The sequence below is a fragment of the Quercus lobata genome, chromosome 11, assembly GCF_001633185.2.
Source record: "Quercus lobata isolate SW786 chromosome 11, ValleyOak3.0 Primary Assembly, whole genome shotgun sequence".
In the NCBI taxonomy this organism is placed as follows: Eukaryota; Viridiplantae; Streptophyta; class Magnoliopsida; order Fagales; family Fagaceae; genus Quercus; species Quercus lobata.
In genome coordinates this window covers 102,314-116,743 of record NC_044914.1, presented here as the reverse complement: position 1 = coordinate 116,743, position 14,430 = coordinate 102,314, and positions in this window count along the sequence as shown.

Sequence of the window (14,430 nt, the reverse complement as noted above, 5' to 3'; positions counted from 1 at the left end):
AAGCTACCTGAAATTCAGATTCCATCTATGCACCGATAGAAGGGCATACAACTGGAAATTGAATGTTCTGTTGACAAATTTGGTTTATTTTTCCAATAGCGGGAGGTAAATCCATAAAAATCAAATTTTGGGTAAAAATATGTGTTAGTAGCTGTTCACGAGACTTAATCGCTTAGAAAATGTGTAGGAAACTAACCTTTGTTCATTGTTTTGACAATAAACTTTGAACGATAAGGAATTCGCAGACGCGGTCTTAATCTTTTAGAAAGTAGGCATTCCGAGATTGAATTTGACCACAAATTTTGATTCTTTTCAACACAAAATCAAGAGAGTTATTATCGTTTGAACATGGACCATCTAGCTACCTGAAATTCGGATTCCACCTATGCGCCGATAGAAGGGAGTCAAATTGGAAGTCGAATGTTCCTTTGGCAAATTTGGTTTTAAAATATTTTTCCTATAGCGGGAGGTCAATCCATAAAAATTCAAATTTTCGGTAAAAATATGTGTTAGTAGCAAGTTATTCACCAGACTTAATTGCTTAGGAAATGTGTTGAAAACTGACATTTATTAACAGTTTAAAAAAATAAACTTTGAACGATAAGGAATTCGTATACGCAATCTTAATCTTTTAGAAAGTAGACATTCCAAGCTTGAATTTGAACACAAATTTTAAATTTTTTCGACAAAAAATCTAGTGAGTTATTATCGTTTGAATATGGACCATCTAGATACCTGAAATTCGGATTCCACCTATGCGCCAATAGAAAGGCGTCAAATTGGAAGTCGAACATTTGGTTGGCAAATTCCGTTTTAAAATATTTTTCCTATAGCGGGAGGTCAATCCATAAAAAATCAAATTTTGGGTAAAAATATGTATTAGGAGCTACTTATTCATGAGACATTATCCCTTAGAAAATGTGCTGAAAACTGACCTTTGTTCACAGTTTTGAGAATAATATTTGAACTATAAGGAATTTGTAGAGCAGTCTTAATCTTTTAGAAAGTAGATATTTTGAGCTTGAATTTGAACCCAAATTTTGAATTTTTTCGACACAAATCGGGAGAGTTATTATCGTTTGAATATGGCCTATCTAGTTACCCGAAATTTGGATTCCACTTATGTGCCGATAGAAGGGCGTAAATTGGAAGTCGAACGTTGTTGACAAATTTTGTTATAAAATATTTTTCCTATAGCGGGATGTAAATCCAGAAAAATCAAATTTTGGATAAAATATGTGTTAGTGGCTAGTTATTCACGAGACTTAATCGCTTAGAAAATGTGCAGAAAACTGACCTTTGTTCACCGTTTTGACAATAAACTTTGAACGATAAGAAATTTACAGACGTGGCCTGAATCTGTTAGAAAGTAGACATTCTGAGCTTAAATTTGAATACAAATTTTGAATTTTCTCGATACAAATTAAGAGAGATACTGCTGTTTGAATATGGCCCATCTATCTACCTGAAATTCGGATTCCATCTATGCCCTGATAAAAGGGTGTAAAACTGGAAGTCTAACGTTCCGTTGACAAATTTGGTTTTAAAATATTTTTCCTATAGCAAGGTCAATCCATAAAATAAAATTTTGGGGAAAAATATGTGTTAGTAGCTAGTTATTCATGAGACTTAATTGCTTAGAAAATGTCCAAAAAATTACCTTTGTTCACCATTTTGACAATAAACTTTGAACGATAAGGAATTCGCTAGCACGGTTTGAATCTTTTAGAAAGTAGACATTCCAAGCTTGAATTTGAACACAGATTTTGAGTTTTTTCGACACAATTTGGGAGAGTTATTATCATTTGAATATGGCCCATCTTGCTACCTGAAATTCGGATTCCACCTATGTAGATTCCGCATTTTGTACCTCTCACGAATCGGGCCCCCGTTCCCCAATGATGCTTAAACTCTAAGGCTTAAGGCCAGTTTAGAGCCTGATTAGATATTAATTTGACTTGAGGAGTGTTAAAATGGAAAATATAACATTTTAAATGAGTAAGAATCTATTTTTGGAAATAAATTGACCAAAGTGGCCCTTGGCTTGCGTACGTGAGCCAATGCATGTGTATGTAGGCACATTCTTGCGTACGCAGCTAGGGTTTCAGAAGCATAAGAAAGGAAAGTTTTCTGCAATAATGACTAAGGTTTGGAACGAATCACACATTGTTTGGGAGCCGCTCTAAACCCCATTTTCTCAACTATAAAAAGCCTTACATTGTATTTTTTTAAGACACACAGAAATCCCACGGGAAAAACCTAAGATTCACTAGAAAATAGTGAATTAAAAGGGAGTTTTTCACAAAACACCCTCAAGTCATTTTTATTTGATTGAGACTTTTTTTAGCCCCAATCCTTTGAGTTTAAGATTACTAGTCACTATTTTATTAAATTGTGATAGATTTGACTGAGGGGAATGGTCAAAAATCAAGCTTAGGAGCTTTTGTTTTAAGATATGCTTTAAAACTCTTCTTTCCTTTTCTGCCTAAATCTTTGTTTTAATCTGCTTAGTTTATGTTTGCACATGTTTGTTTAGGTTAGTTTTAGGTTCTCTTTATATCTTCAAGCATATTAGGTTGCTAGATTTTCCGTTTTGTGTCTTGTTTGGTTGCTGCTCTATTTTTGTGTAATTAGGTTTTTTGGGTAAGGATTTGCGTATGCATGATCTAGCCTGCACACACAGGCTGAACTCATGCGTATGCAGACCTGTTCTAGTGTGTGTGATGCCGTTACCCAGAAACCCTAATTTTTGTTTGTTTTGATTCTGTCTTCACATGTTTGTCTGCATAGCCTTTTTTTCATATCATTCAAGCCCCATAACTGTTTGTTTACATTTTAACATGTTTGTTTGTTATCACATGTCTAGATTAGGGTTTAATTAAGGGTTTCTTAGTTCTAATGCCATTCATTCACATGTTTATGCATTGAAGCCATAGGTGCTGTGCTGCAGAGAGGTAAGTGAATGGGTAAGTCATGCATTTGCAATGTTCATGCATTTATGTTACGGTTTTTAGATGTATGATTAGGGTTTCTAATGTGTTAATGTTTTGTTTTTGATTTGTTTTGTTTGATGATATGCTTGCTGTCATGTTTTAATTGCCACTTTGTTTTAGGGTTTTTGTACGTTAGATGAGTGTTAGGGTTTCTTCAACATGTTTGGCTCCCTTTTGTTTGGATAGATGGATAAGTATGTGTTTAGGGTTAAAGATACCATGTTGTTTGTTAGATGCATGTTAATGTGTGTGTGTGAGTCTAGAATGCAAGCTTTTAATAGGGTTAAGATATAGGAAACAATGATGGGAGGCCAACCTTATGGTGGGCAATCTAGGGTGCCTAACACCTTCCCAAGAGTGTACCTAAACTCTGAACCTAAACTCCAGTAGTAATATCAAAGGTCCTTCATTGAAAGGACGCAATATTCATGGTTCCTAGACCATATAACTAGGTGGCGACTCCATCCATTGCACCCACAACCTATGTGGCGATAGAAAGGGCATAAAACTAAAAGTTGAACGATACTTTGACAAATTTGGTTTTAAAATATTTTTCCTATACCAAGAGGTCAACCTATAAAAAGTCAAATTTTGGGTAAAAATATGTGTTTGATGCAAATTATTCATGAGACTTAATCACTTAGAAAATGTCCAAAAAACTTACCTTCTTCACCGTTTTGGCAATAAACTTTGAACGAAAAGGAATTCACGGATGCGGTCTGAATCTGTTAGAAAGTAGACATTCTGAGCATGAATTTGAACACAAATTTAGAATTTTTTTTGACACCAATCAGGAGAGTTATTCCTGTTTGAATATGGCTGATCTAGCTACCTGAAATTTGGATTCCACCAATGCACCGATAGAAAGGGCGTAAAACTGGAAGTCGAATGTTAAGTTGACAAATTTGGTTTTAAAATATTTTCTCTATAGAGGGAGATAAATCCAAAAAAAAAAAAAAATTGGGTAAAAATATGTGTTATAAGGTAGTAATTCACAAGACTTAATCGCTTAGAAAATGTATTGAAAACTGAACTTTGTTCATTGTTTTGACATTAAACTTTGAACGATAAGAAATTCCCAGATACGTTTTGAATCTTTTAGAAAGTAGACACTTTGAGCTTGAATTTGTACAAAAATTTTGAAGTTTTTCGACCCAAATCAAGTTGGGTAAAAAATATATTAGTGGCTAGTTATTCACGAGACTTAATCGCTTTGAAAATGTGTTGAAAAGTGACCTTTGGTCGTTGTTTTGACAATAACTTTTGAAAGGTAAGGAATTCTTAGATGCAGTCTGAATGTTTTAGATAGTACACATTCCGAGCCTAAATTTGAACACAAATTTTGAATTTTTTTGACTCAAATCAGGAGAGTTATTGTCGTTTGAATATGGCCTATTGAGTTACCCGAAATTCGGATTCCAACTATGTGTCGATAGAAGGGTGTAAAAATGGAAGTCAAACATTCCATTCGTGAATTTGGTTTTAAAATATTTTTTCTATATCACAAGATCAATCCACACTAAATCAAATTTTTGGTAAAAAATACGTTAGTGGCTAGTTATTCACGAGACACAATCACTTTGAAAATGTGTTGAAAAGTGACCTTTAATCGCCATTTTGACAATACTTTTGAACGGTAAGGAATTCTTAGATGTAGTCTAAAAGTTTTAGAAAGTAGACATTTTGACCTTGAATTTTAGCACAAATTTGAAAATTTTTTGACCCAAATCTAGAGAGTTATTGTCATTTGAATATGGCCTATCGAGGAACCAAAAATTTGGATTCTAACAATGCCTCAATAGAAGGGCCTAAAAATGGAAGTCTAATGTTCTGTTGACAAATTTGGCTTTAAAATATTTTTCCAATATCATGAGATCAATCCACCCAAAATCAAATTATGGGAAAAAAAATACGTTAGTGGCTTGTTATTCATGAGACTTAATCACTTTGAAAATGTGTTGAAAAATGACATTTGGTTGCTGTTTTGACAATAACTTTTGAACGACAAGGAATTCTTAGACGTGGTCTGAATGTTTTTGAAAGTAAACATTCTGAGCTTCAATTTGAGCACAAAGTTTGAATTTTTTTGACCCAAATCAAGAGAGTTATTTTTGTTTGAACATGGCCCATTGAGTTACTCAAAATTCAGATTCCAACTATATGCCAATAGAAGGGAGTAAAAATGGAAGTCTAACGTTCCGTTGACGAATTTGGTTACCTTTTGAGGCAATTGAAAGAATCTGAGGAAAGAAGCAAGGAGAATGATGCTAACCTTCTAAGGAAATTGAAAGAATCTGAGGAACACTGCAAGGAGAGTGACGCTAATGTACAACTCTTGAAGGCACAAGTTAATCGGGTTGAGAGTTTGCTAGCACAAGTACTCAAAAACATGGCCTCATTTGAGCTAGCTCAATTTGATTATTCTTCCTAACTTTACCAATCAAGTTAGTTTGTTAACTTTACTTGTTCTTTTAAGTAAAGGGTTTGTTACCTTTTCTTTTTTTTTTTTTTCCTTTTTTTTTTGGTGTAATCTTTGGATGGTTGTGTTTGTTTGACACTTTTCTGTTTACATTTCAAGCTGCCATTTTTTTGTTAAGAAAGGGTAAAGAGAAATGGTTTTGGGGATATGTGATGGTTCTATATCTGTTAGTTTAGTATATGTTATTGCATTTACTTGTTTATTTTGGTGAATTTGATATACTAATAGTTTATGGAACATAGTAATTAAGCAGAATGTGCCACTTTTGAATCTCCACTTGGCAATTGAGTACAAGGTTTTAATAGCAAAATTTCTTATGTATTAACTGCCAGGGCTCAAATCCCCCTTTTCCCAATTATCAAATTATAAATATATAAAACTATGTTCTTGTCATGATGTTTAGTTATGTATCAAAATATATATATATATATATATATTAGAGTTTATGATTAGTGGTAGGGATTAAGTGAGTTGGGTGTTGTATCTTGTTTACACTGTTTGTTCAAATTTCATTTTTAATGTAATTCTATTGACGAAATCTTACAAATTAGAAATTTTTGTTTCCTACGTTACTATCTAAGAACCCAAAATTGAATTTCTTTGTGCGTGCGAGTGTGATTCAAGCAAATAAGTGCTATATTATTATAAATGGAAAAATGTGATTCATGTGGACATTGTTGTATTCAGGTACTTCAATTGACCAAGGGATTGCATATGTGCTGATGCTTCTGGCGCTGGTGCTCACATACCTCATCCTTCCACTTGATGCCTCTTCCTATGGCTTCTAGGAAGGAAATATAAGATTTTTAGATGATAGGTTAAAGCAGGAAATTGCTTTGTGCATAACATAGATATATGATATTGGGGATAATTTTCCTCTCTCTTCAATTGATTGTTGGTGGCGTTCATTAATTTTGGCAAATTAATTGAATGGCATTATTATTTTGGTGAATGATTTTTTTGTCATGGGCCTGGCCTTCTTGTTGGGAAGTGGCACTTCTCCATAAATCTGTTACTTGAGGATAATTGATGGAGCACAATGGTTTTTAATTTTTTTTTCCTTTTAATTAGCCATTTTGAAAACTTGGAACTATTTGAATACTTAAAAATTAGGCTAGTGCTTTGGTTTTTATATGAGAATGGAGTCTAATTTGGAATTGCACAATTGTGTTTATTTTTATATTTTGAATTAGGTTATTAAATTTGGATCAAGTGAAGGACTGCATCCAAATTAGGTTTTTTTTTTTTTTTTTTTTTTAATATATTTCAATATTTTTATTTTTTTAAAATAATATTTGGACATTTAATAATTGTTGATAAAGGTGAATCACATTTTTCGATGGTCACATAGGATGTAGAAAAAAAGTTTCGACATAGTTTTTAGTGGAGGTTCTCAACGGTCACTTAAAACGTCGAAAATGCTTTTTTCAACGGTTTCTAATACTTTTTTCGATGGTTTCAACCGTTGAAAATAACAAACTTTCTTGTAGTGACTATTTCTATATATGCGTTATCATATGTTAAATGTAAACACATTTTAAAAAAATGTTGAGACCTAATGTGAAAATACGGATATCGTATAAATTACGGAGTATGAAACAATAAATTTTCAAAAACTCATTCACCAAAGATTAAGTTGAACGAAGATCACTTTTTTAATATTTGCTCGGTGGAAGTCCATCTGGTCAGGAAGAAAAGTAGCCCACTGGGTGGAGGCGGTGGCTCCCCACTTTACAATGAGTGTGTGTGTGGTTATTTATTTATTTTTTTGAAAAAATAGTCACCACTTTATAACTTCTGCGCTACAGAAACTCTGTAAGAGCATCTTCGGTGGGAATGCCAAATGGGAAATGTAAGGATTATTTAGTATTAGGAGCCCAAAATCACCCAGCATTTGGACTTGTAACCATTTGGAATTGTAAAATTTTATACAATAGTGCTACAGTAGCATCTTGTTAATAAGATGCTACTGTACCACTATTGTATTTCTAAAAATTATTTTTTAATTATTTCTCTCATACTTTTTATAAAAAATTCCAACCAACTTTCTCTCTCCTCTCTCTCTCTCTCATTATTTCTTTTCTTTTCTCTATCTTCCTTCTCTCTCTCTCATTTTGCTCTCCTCTCTTCAAACTCAAAACCCCATAGCCACCACACCATGGCCTAACCCACTGTCACTGGCCATGGAAAGCCACCACCCACTCATTATTTCTCTTCTCTCTCTCGTTTCAGATCAGTGTGGTGGCGTGGAGATCGGCGTTTGGGGTTTGGTGTAAAGATCGATGTTTGGGTGTGGGGTGGAGATCGGCGTTGGAAGTGGTGATCGGCGTTGGGCGTAGAGATCGGCATTGGGCGTGAGATGTGGAGATCATCGTTGAGCATGGGTTTCCGGCGTTTAGGTTGGATTTGGGTGGCAACGGTGGCAGCAACGGTGGCTTGAAGACTGGGTCAGTGGCTGTCTGGTAGTTGTTGTGGCGGCAAGATCGGTGTAGCTGTGGGTGATTTTTTGATGGTTGGTTAAGTTTATGTTGATTTGGGTGATTTTTTGTTGTGATTTGGTTGTTGTGATTTTGCTGGGTATGGGTTTGCTAGAGGTTGAGGCCGTTGCTAGAGGTTGAGGGAGAAAGAGAGGAAAAGGAAGAGAAAAAGAGAAATAGTAAAAAAAGGATTAAAAAAGAATATTTAAATAAAATGGAAAAAAAATAGAGTTTTGGGACGTTGAGTGGGGATTTTTTAGAAAATAACAACAAAATCCAAACAATATCATTAGTTAAGAAACGTTTTAAACTATTTTGATTTCTAGCAATTCGAGTGAAGAGGGGTCGATTTCTGGGTTTTGCTCTCAGTTAGTGGAGTGGCCATATAGGTAGAAATCGAGTTCAAAGCTGTCGGTTTGTAAGCTTAGAAAACGAGTTCAAAGGACTCGATTTTCAGGCTTGAAAAACGAGTTCAAACGACTCTGTTTACAGGCTTGAAAATCGAGTCCTTTGAACTCGTTTTTCAAGCCTGGAAACCGACAGCTGAACTCAGTTTCTTTGTGTGCAAATGTCGTTCCAACTCAATAAAAACAAGAAAAAATGAATGCAATTGGATCAGAAGGTGCAGGGAAAAGGACGGAGCTGTAGAGAGGCGACGGCGACGGAGAAGGACGAAGTTGCAGAGACGGAATGAGTGACGGAACGACGACGGAGAAGGACGGAGGTGCAGAGACGGAACGGCGACGGAGGTCCGCTCTCTGATCCGGTTCCTCTCTGCAACTCCGTCCTTCTCCGTCGCCGTTCCGTCTCTCTCACTCATTCCGTCTTTGCAACTCTGTCCTTCTCCGTCGCCGTCGCCTAGAGGCAGCTCCGTCCTTTTCCCTGCACCTTCTGATCCAATGGCATTCATTTTTTCTTGTTTTTATTGAGTTGGAACGACATTGCACACAAAGAAACCAAGTTCAGCTGTCGGTTTCCAGGCTTGAAAAACGAGTTCAAAGGACTCGGTTTTCAAGCCTGTAAACCGAGTCGTTTGAACTCGTTTTTCGAGCCTGGAAATCGAGTCCTTTGAACTCGTTTTCTAAGCTTACAAACCGACAGTTTTGAACTCGATTTCTGCCTACGTGGCCACTTCACTAACTGAAAATCGGCCCGTCTTCACTCGAATTGCTAGAAACCAAAATAGTTTAAAACGTTTCCTAACTAATGAAATTGTTTGGGTTTTGTTGTTATTTTCTAAAAAATCCCCGTTGAGTGTGTTGTAAAATGGTATGATATAATTAATGAAGTAGCTTTTTGGGACGGTAAAATGGGATAGGATGACATTTCGGGCTATGGATGCTCTAAGGCGTTAGAAAATATGAACCTCTAGAATCCGTCCAACAAAGACATTCTTTAGTTTTGCGGTCTGTCCTCGGGCATTCACACCTCAATCAGCCTTCCTAAATCCTAAGTACATTAAAAATTAGATATTCCATTTTTTTTTTTTTAAGTACATTAAAAATTACGTACATTTGCGCATTAAAGTGTTCAAAAGCATATAGTATGAACCGTGAACTCCGCCAATGACTTAGCTGGTTTAATGGTATCTAAACTAAAATTTTCCAAATCGGAGAGAAAATACAAGAGAAAACTATATTACTAGTTCTTTTAGCTTCAAAAAGTCAATATTATCCATTATTTTTCTATTAACCAACACATCTTTCTTTAATATTAATTTTTTTTTCCTCTCAAAAACAGTATATATATATATATTCTTCTTTTTATTCAATAGTCAGTACAAAGTATATCAAATTTTTTTTTTAAATAATAATAATAATTTTTATAATTAAAAAAAATAGTGAGTAATATGTTTGTGAGTTATATATAAAAAATAATTATAATATTTTATATAATAAATGTATAAAAGTAAATTTATATAGTTCTAGCTTCTTTCTCTTTTTTTCCCAACTATATAAAAGAGTTTTTCATTCCTCAAGTTTTCTACCCCAACCAAACCCACATGAGGGGAATTTAAAATCTCTTCTATCCTTCAAGTTTTTTTCATCCCCTCCTTACTTTCTATTTCTTCACTTTTCTATTCCACCAACTAAACAAGGTCTAAGTGCCTAGAGTGAGTAAGGGATGGGGTAGATTTATGAATTTCTAATCAAAATTAATAAAAATAAATAATAATAAAACTACAACAAGAACAATAAAATTGCGAACGCTTTGGTCAACGTAGACAGAAGAAACTATATTTTTGGGTGTCATTATCTTCGCACTACTTTTGATCTCGAATTGATTATTAAGTTGTCTTAAATATGAAAATATTTCCTTATAACATTATTAAAATTGTACAATAAAATAGATATGATTAAAAATACAAAATACAAAAATATGCTATACAGGCCTACATGGCATAAGCAAATAGTATAAAAACAAATGATGATGAAGGAATTCCAATTAGTGACACCATTTGTATAATAATTTATCATGGTGGGTTTGAAAGAATTCCAATTGCTGCCGTCCCAAGAGGGGTGGCCTGGTGGTTGGGATTCGTGAATCAGCTTTGTGGTCATTTGTTCGAGCTTGAGCGAGTACCTATGGAGGAATGTGGGTATCCCTACTGAGAAGCCCTTGATTACCAGCTCTTTCGAGATGTTAGGGTGAGGTCTGTAGTAACTCTAGACCACAATAACTATAACTTAATCTAACATTCCTTAACGAGAGTGCCCCTATTGTCACATTTAAGGGGTGAGTCACAAAAATCGCCCCCCTTGGGTTCATCAAAAAATTCCAATTGCTGCCAGTTGTGAACTGGTGTGATTCGTTGACCAATACAATAAGGTTAAATCTGTAGTCAACTGTTTCTTTTATTTTGTTGCCCCAGTCACTTTAGATGTCTCTAACGAATCGCTGCCTAAATCATAAAGGAGGTAATGGGATCGTAATAATTGCTTTTTTTATGCTTCTCATATCACATCATATTTTGGGTAGTGGAATTATTTGTGATAGTATTATAGAACATGTTAGGACAGAACCTTAATCCGAAAATTTAAGTAAATCTTAAATATAATAATATCATATCAATCAATCACAATTTAATTTTCTTACAACCACCGCCAGCACATCAGCTCCTTGACCATCAACCAATACCGCATTTTAGAGATAGTCAAACCACTGCACACTCTTAGTACGGTGGTCACTCCACAAGTATAAATGTTAGTGAGGTGTAGTTGGCAAGGGTTGGGTTCAAGTTTTTAGGAGAGAGTTTCGCACATATATACACTTAGATTAAATTATAGTAAAAATTTTATCTTATATAAAATTAAAAAAAAGAAAAAAGAAAAAAAGAAAGAAAGATAGTCAAAACCTAAGCCAATTTATTATTTTAGTCAAGGTTCAAGTCTATTATAGTAATTCTATCTAGTCTGAGTTATTAAAGCAATCTTAACTATACTCTAATTACTGTAACCCTATTCCATTCCTTCCCTTTCTCTCAAACAAGCTGTAAAGTTAGCTTAAATTTAGTCTATTATATATCCTTGAATGAGTTATAAGTGTAAAAGCTGTTGAGGCTGAAAAGTGTTAATTGTTTGTGTTCTTTCTCTCTATCAACCAAAATCATGTTCTATAGCCACAAGTAGAAGAGTTGCCATACTATTATACTTACAAGTTACAACATAACAATACAATTATGTGGTGAAAAGTCGTGACTTGCAGATCAACTGGAATAAGTGGGTTGTTTTCAGAGAGTCTAATGTTAAATCTGTATTTATGTAAGTTTACCGCCCTCTGTAGCGGCAATGTTTGTTCCAAAATTGAACACTTGGAATGTTTTAATCATAGCAGAGTTCCGGATTTTGCAGGAAAGGAAAGTAATTCATCTCGAACTGTAATCATTGTAGTAGTGACAACTACTGCTTTTGCATCCGTTTAAGAGCGAGGAACCCAATGAAGAAAGCTGAAAGTAAGTTAGAAATTTGTTTACCTTTCCTTGTTGCAAAAGGATAAGTCATAAGTGAATATCATTACCATAAAAGCAAGAAATATTACCATATCCCTACAATTTGTATGTGGTGGTGTATGCATTTCTTGAAGCATTAAGAAATGTTAGTGAAAATAAGATTCCCCATCTCCATATCATTTCAAATAGAACAAAAACATAATTTAGCTACCATTAATTGGACAGTAAATCGATTTTAGAAAAAACTACTACGATAGCTAATTGAAAGATGACTGTTCTACAAGAGTTATTGGTGTAAGACAGAATCTTCAAATTAATTTCTGTAATTTGTTATATTTGGTATTTTTATGTAATTTTCTTTATTTTAGGTTTAGGGTAGTTATTTCCTTGCTTTTAGGTGCTTTTAATGCTTTTTAGGTTAAATTTGGTTTCTATTATGATTAGGTATCAACTAGAAAAATACAAAGTTCTGGTAGTTTGTGAATACTATAAAAAAAAATGTTAAAACCTCTAATGAAAAGAATATTAACAATTAGTCATATAATTTACCAGTAATAATAACAACACTATCAGTAAAAATGTAGTTGACCTTTTTCAAGAAAATAAACAATTATTATTACATTATCATGGCTAAATACTAACCATATTTTTCTAATCACAATATAAGTAGGGGAGAAAAATGACCTTTGTTAATTAACAAAATAAGCAGGTACTATGGAAAATCACAGCTAACTAATTGTCATATTTAACAAAAAAAAAAAAAAAAAATTTGTAGACATCTTACGCCTTGCATGTATAGAATTCTTTAAAGGTATGACTATTTGAGAATATTTATATGCATGCATTAATAGTTAATGGTAAGTTTGATATATATATATATATATATATAATTATAATGTTAAAAATTGTAAAACTTTAAAAACTTAGATAGCCAAATATTATAAAATCAACTTGTGGGGCCAAAGAACTTAGCAACCTCGGCCCACTTTGTACTGGGCCCAAGGCCTGCGCCGAGGAGAGAAAAATGTCCGAGAACGTATAATGAAAGTCCAAATGGCCTAGAGATGTTGCCGAGGACGATCCTGTCCTTGGCGTTCCAGACCCCAGAAGGAGAGAATGGCACGCCATCAAAGGCAGCTTCCTAGAGCGCTCCTAAAAAAAAGGACGAGTACAGTAGGACACACACAGGGGTATGGTGTAGGAGCAATTCAAGAAGAAGTTGTCACCTCCACATTGAATGCGTCCAACTAACGTTCTGGCCGCATTAATGAGGAAAGGACCCCTGAACAGTACGGCCTTGGTTGCCGCAACTCACAGAAGGTTTAGGAAGGTGGCTGATGGGACGAGTACTCGAGTAATGACCTGCACAATCAACAGGTGGAGGGTCAAGATCGACTAAAAAGAAGTATATAATGTGAGAGACCTTCCAAAAATGGGGATCGCTAAAAAAAGGAGCAGGAAGAGAGAAAAAAGGAGAAAACTGTGACAGTCTGCATGATCTTGAAAGTCTCTGCAACCTAGTACTGAAAGAAGAAGAAGAAGAATACTAAGCTCCTCGGACGTTCCCTACTTTAACCCATATCCTTATTACTCAGCCCACACCTAACCGTGCCTAATTATTGTAGTTCGGGCTAGGACCTAGTTCTTAAACCCATTCTCTAAAAATTTATTGTATTGGGTTAGTTAGGCTTGAGACCTTTTGTCTAATAGAAGGAACGCTCAAACCCAATCCCTACAATTGATGCCATCTATGGGAAGAGCTTGTGTGTTAGTAAGGACAACGATCAGGCATGGTAGGATCAGGCCCTCATCAAGCAGGCTCCCATCAGCCCGAACCGGCTAAATCCTAACAACAGGGTAACTTTCCTAACCCCGAACGTGATCGAAATGAAGAGAATGGAAAGTTTCGAGAGGGAAGCATAAACACCATTCAAACCAGCAAGAGCAACTCTCGCGTGGGCAGTCACGTGCTTCAAAGACAAAATAACGACTGGGCCCTGCAACCAGAAGAAGTTAGAAGCCATATGTCCCAGAAACAGAATGATAAGCGGGCCATGCAGCGAGAAATAGACAATTTGAAGAGAAAGTTTCACCATGCACAGCAAAGGCAATCTCGTTCCAAGCTTGATGCGCCCTCCGACGATGAAAGTGACGATGACTATAGACGAAGATCGAGAACTCCCCTAAGTGAGACCTTCTCCCACAAAGAAGAACATTACCGGAGGCGTAAGCGTAGAAGCCTATCTCCTAGGGGCTTGGGAAACGATGTCATGAGCAGGGCATTGGATCAACTCTCCAAGTCACCTTTCACGCATCACATAGAAGGTACTTCCTCGATGGTTCCAGCAGCCAACCTTCGCCATTTACAGTGGTAGAACAGACCCTGTGGAACATGTGAGCCAGTTCAACCAAAGGATGGCTGTTCATTCTAGGAACGAGGCGCTGATGTGCAAGGTTTTCCCGTCCAGCATGGGATCAGTGGCGATGAGGTGGTTTAACGGTCTGAAGGCGAACTCCATAAATTCGTATAGG